Genomic DNA, 5,883 nt, shown 5'->3' with positions numbered 1-5,883 from the left:
TTATTTTGTGTTATTTAGCATCACTTCTCACTTGTTAGTTCATTGCATATTCATTTTTCCAATATTCTCCCATTCTATAACTGTCACTAAGATACTGGTCTGAACCTATTTTAGTAGTTGTAGTTAGGGAAACATGAGATGCTCGTAGAGATTACATTCTAATGATGATATCGTGGATTTAGTTTAATTTGTCATTAGTCCATTTGCATCCTACACTAAGGTTTCATGAATACGCGTTCACATCGTGTACAAATTGGCACCCACCGTGGGGCTTCATATTAAAGCCTCTCTATTCTTCAAGTTTTCTTCCTAATCTATTATTTTAGATCCATTAGTATGCTATTGTTGTGTTGCAGGTTTGGAGAGTGATTTTTGAAGGAGTTTAAATACTAAAGCTTTTTGTGGAAAACTTCTATCTTCTTGTCTTCTTCTCTCATACATCCATGGCTTCCATCATGAGTTCTCATCCTTGCATTTGCATATTAGCTAAGATCCATATTTGTTTTCATAGATTAGTATTGCATTGTTATTACATTTCCTTTCTTGCATTGTTTTGCATTGTTATCATTTAGATTAGTTTTCATCTCCATTTGCATGCATATTGGATCCTTGAATCTCTTGTTTTGTGATGTACTTGAATTTGATCTTTTGCAGTTTATATAGCATGTGAGAAGTTTCATACAAGATCAAAAAACTTTCAAAGGTATTTCCAAGATCACAAAGATTAGATCAATCAAAAATCACAACCACAAGGCTACTAGAAATGTGCGACAAGAATGAAAACTCTAAAAAATGCGCCTAGCTCTTGCTAGCTTCGAATCAGGTAGGTGCACCACGACTCTTATCAATTAAAAGTGTGGCATTTCTCAAAATTTTAAACATAGTTTAATAAGAATATTCAACCTCGCTGATTTGATAAAGAAGTAGGCCTATGCTCTCAACTCTTTGGAGTTGATCAAAATGCCCAACCTTCTGTAAAGATCGGTTACAGTTGAACAAGGACAATAACCCACACATAGTGTAATTAGGAGCCCCCCTGTCTTCAGTAGTATAAGGGCTAGTAATTAATCCTTTGTGTCTATCGTGTTTGGGGAACCAAAATAGTAGGGATATGCCCTAACTCTTCTTGAGTGATTAGATTCCTAGACCTGTTTGTGACTTTCATTTCTTGCTTTTTACTAGGTAGGATTATCTAGCCATAGAAGGGCTACCTCTCGAGTTGCCTTAGCAGGGCCAGTGAGAGGGATTGCTCCCAATCTTTTATTCCTAATCAAATGCAATCCACCTATGTTCAAAAAATAGCCTTCCTCTAGTAGTCCCACAAAGGATTGCACCAAACCTCTCTGGTGTTCGTGGGAAGCTCTCTGTCATAGGAGAGGTAAATTCAAACATAGTTGGAACACTAAGACCCACTAGTCACCAACCTTTAGATAACCTTATCAGGAAGCCACTTTCTTCCATTTTCAAGGTGTGTGCAATTTTTTATATCTTGCATTGGTTCTACTGCTATTGTGCTTGGAAGTGTTTTAAAACTTAATAACAAACACCACTGCGGATCATAAACCTTCGAGAAGGACAAACCTCAAACCAGTATCAAGAAATCAAGTTCAAAACCAAGACATTGCTGACCATACACTACATAAAATGTGCTTTTGAACATTCCTGTAATATTTTTGATCTCTATCATTACGCATATGCCTGTAGAAAAATACATTTGAGCCTTGAAACAACGCATCTGACCATCCCTGCGATACATCTAAGTAATGAAATAATCTATTTGATCCTTGAATTAGTGCATCCAACCATTCTTGTGATGCATCTGAGAAAAAACATAAAACAAAGGCTATCTGCAAACATGACACTTGCGAACACAACTCGCAGAGTTTAGCCTCAAAAAGGTGTGTCCCCTGCCATTGGATAAAAACATTAGCTTCACACCTTTTCCTCTAAATGTATAGATACCAAAGTATGACAAATATTTTGGCACGATGGATCCACAAGATCACCTGAGGATTTTCTATATGCTAAGCATGGAGTTTGTCCATGACACAACATACTTAATGCATCTATTTCCTAGGAGCCTCAGAGGATAAGCCATGGAGTGGTTCTCCAAACTACCCTCCAATATCAAAAGCTTCGATCAATTGGCCTCCATTTTTATCACCCAATATTCTTACAACATTGAAAGAGAGGTTACAATGATTGATCTATGTAACACAAAACAACTCCTAGGTGAATCATTCAAGACCTTCTTACAATAGTGGAGGCACATGTTTGCTAAATATCATAGACATACCAAATAAAGAGAAGACAGATATCTTCATCAATAGTCTCTCAAAACTGATGAATTATTGGCTCCAACTCCAAGGGCCTAAATATTTTAAAACCACTTTAGAAAATGTGGCTAAAGTGGAAGAAACCTTGGTAAACAATGACATAATTAAATTATCTAAAGATGGTAAAGGTTTCTCCAAAAATTCCACACAAATGCACAATTCTTCTGATCGGTGCACTGATAAGCAAAAATTGTGGTGGAGAAACAATAATAAAAACATCACAAATGATGGGGTAGTTGAAGCCAATCATGTCAAAACTCAAACTCAACTCCCTTTAAATTGACCAAGTCCCAATGTCACACCTCAACTAAATAATGGCTGCCCATTTTACCGACATAACATAAAGACACCCTCTATGTCTAACATCCAAGTGGCTTACAATCAAGCTCCTCCACCACAAAGATATCAATCTTCTGATATACCTAAGGAGTTTACACCCATAGGGGTGTCCTATGAGAGTGCTTTACAAACACTCTTGGCTGATGACCTCATTGTGTTACTAGAGGCTAAACCATATGAACCTCAAGTCAAATTGAAATGGTTTAATGAAAAACACATTTGTGCCTATCATCGCAATTGGGGGCATTTGAAAAACAATTGTTTTGCCCTTAAGGGGGTCATCCAAAAATTGATAAATGATGGAACCATTGAGGTAAACAATATCAGTAATAATGAAGACCATACAGCCTTCAAGAACCCCTTCATGAGTCATGAGAAGGGAGAGTCCTCCAAGGCCAATCAAAATGCACCTCCGTAAATCAAGGTTAATTATGCGCACCACTACGATAATACCATTGGCATGATTTTTGGATTTGATGACACTATAAATGTCATCATAATTAAAGATAAAAATAAAAAATAATCCTCAAATGTTGTCACCCGAGGCCAAGCCTCCAAAATTATCCTACCAAGACCAGTGAAAAATCCTTAACAAGCAACTCTAAGTTCCTCTATGCCCAAGTATAACCTGGTTAACCAATTACTCAAGACTCGGGCCCACATCTCCATTTTTGAACTATTGCAAATCTCCTCAAAGCATAAAGAGATACTCACAAAAGCTTTAGTTCCAAATGAATTAGATGTGAATAGATTCCAAAACATGGTCAAAAATTTAGTTGCTCCTCATTGCGTGTCTTTTTCTGCCCAAGATGACATGTCTATCATACAGCCACAAAATTCTCATTTGCACATAGAAGTATTCATCCATAGGAACCCAGTTAAGAGAGCATTGGTTGATGCTGGGGCTAGTCTCAATATTTGCACTCTTAGTTTAGTGAAAGCCCTTGGGTATGCAGAGGATGCTATTGACCCAAGAAAAAAGATTACCATCAAGGCTTATGATGATGAAGAAAGATCCTCTGAAGACATGGTCATATTACCAATTAGAGTAGGGCCAACCATGAAAGAAACTGTCTGTGAGGTCTTAGACCTACAATTAACTTAGAACATTCTGTTGGGAAGACTGTGGATCCATGACATGCGAGCCGTTCCTTCCATCTATCACCAGTGCCTCAAATTCCCATACATGGGTCAAGAGATAACCATACCTGGAGATCAACACTTCTCCCAATATTGTAACTCACTTGTCCCTCATAACAGAGAAGAGGCTAATACCCAACAAATGCTAGCAGACAATCCACAATTACAGACACTTCACACTTCACTAACCAAATGAGTGGCCACATATCAACAACAACTAAGGGTAAAGAGAAAGTGGTTTATTTGGGTCCTTCTGCTCCTCCACTGCCATCATCATCAAAAGATCATAAACAACTACACTATGAAGAAATGGATAAACTAATGAAAGAATTTGATAGAAAGTGTAAGTTGCACCGTAAAGGGGTAGGTGAGTACTCAGTCTCCCTATTTTATCCCCCACTTTCTCTGAGGTCTCATGGAAAACCAACGTCCATCAAACCATATCATGGGCATTTTATCAAAGCAAGTGGCACACCTCCAAACCCAGTGGAAGACATTAGTCAATAGAACATCGACATTTCCTCCCACCTGCATGGGAAAGGCTTTGACTTAATGAAAAAGATGGGATACACGAGAGATGGTCCCTTAGGGAAAGGGAAAGGAATCATCGAACCTTTGATGGCACAATTTAGGTCAAATAAATCTAAAGCAGGGGTAGGGTATAATGTACAAGACAAGGTGCAAACCTCTTCCGAAGCTTGCCCAAAGCATAATGATTCTTCCTTTTCTACCTTGGTGTGGGTACCCAAGAAAAAGGACAGTTATACCCCAGCAATAATTGATCTCCTAAATGCAAATTTGTCCCTCTCAAGTTCACATTCCATGGGGAAACTACCCATAAATTCCTCCAATAACGAAGATGACGATGATTCTGCTAAATGGGAATTTGAGTCACTATCTGAAGAATCTCTCAATGACAAAGAATGTGATGTTGTCCACGTATCCACACCTGATAGTTTGGCTATACAAAGAACAACTCATAGTTTTAGATCCACTTCACTAAGAAATAGAATACATCAGAATGGCTTAGAAGAAGGTGAACATGTTGAAGGGTTTCAATTTCAAACCTTATTCTTTGACTTCTTCCCAATAGAAGTTGAAGATGATTACTATGAGCCCCTCACAAGCTCTACCTTCCTAGACACTCTAGAAGTAGGCCATGTCATAGATTTGATGAATACAGTGTATGACCCATCTAATGAAGTTATGTCTTTAAGCCCTGTTGAACCTTTCCAATACTACAAATCGCTTTGCCTAGTCCATCCTGAACTCATTAACTGGGATACAATCGAGCCTCATCACCTCCCTTATTTTGACATTGATTGTGAAGTTTTCATCTACCTTAATGTGGTTGAACCATCTCATCAAAAAAGAATGGAAGAAGAGAATATATTCGGGTCAGGTATCAATCACCTCAGTCACACTAGAGCAAGGCAAGCATCCCACAACCTTATTGACCACTACCAAGTTGTGGCTAATCTTGATAAAAAAATGGACACAAATAGAAGTGATGTATCTCAAGGTGAAAACCCAACTGTGGCACCCATGGATGGGGTAATTGATACCTTACCTGAACATTTTGAGGAGTGACCTTCTATTTTGATTGAACCAAAAAAACCGGTCAACCTCGACATAGAACAAGAACCAAAGGTCATTTATTTGGCATAGTCCTTGAGCCCAGAAGAAAGGAAGGCATTTATTGAGTTCTTCAAAGAAAGACAAACAAAATTTTCATGGTCTTATGTGAACATGCCTGGCTTAGACCCGACCTTAATCCTCCACAATCTTAACATCTCTCAAGAGGTCAAGCAAGTGAAACAAAAACTCAGAAAGATGCATCTACATATAGCCCTATTAGTAAAAGCAGAATTGGAAAAATTAATTAGTACCAATTTCATCGAGCCTCTAGCATATGCATCATGGATCTCCAACATTGTCCCCATATCAAATAAGAATGGAATCATATGTATCTGTATCGACTTTCAAGATTTAAACAAAGCATGTCCTAAAGATGACTTTCCCCTCCCTAACATCGACACCATTGTCAATCTCATCGCAGGTCATTCCA

Source organism: Cupressus sempervirens, chromosome 3, assembly GCF_028749045.1.
Source record: "Cupressus sempervirens isolate cs-2001-9-10 chromosome 3, ASM2874904v1, whole genome shotgun sequence".
Taxonomy (NCBI): Eukaryota; Viridiplantae; Streptophyta; class Pinopsida; order Cupressales; family Cupressaceae; genus Cupressus; species Cupressus sempervirens.
The sequence above is the reverse complement of the archived record's forward strand: the minus strand, read 5'-3'. Positions refer to the sequence as shown.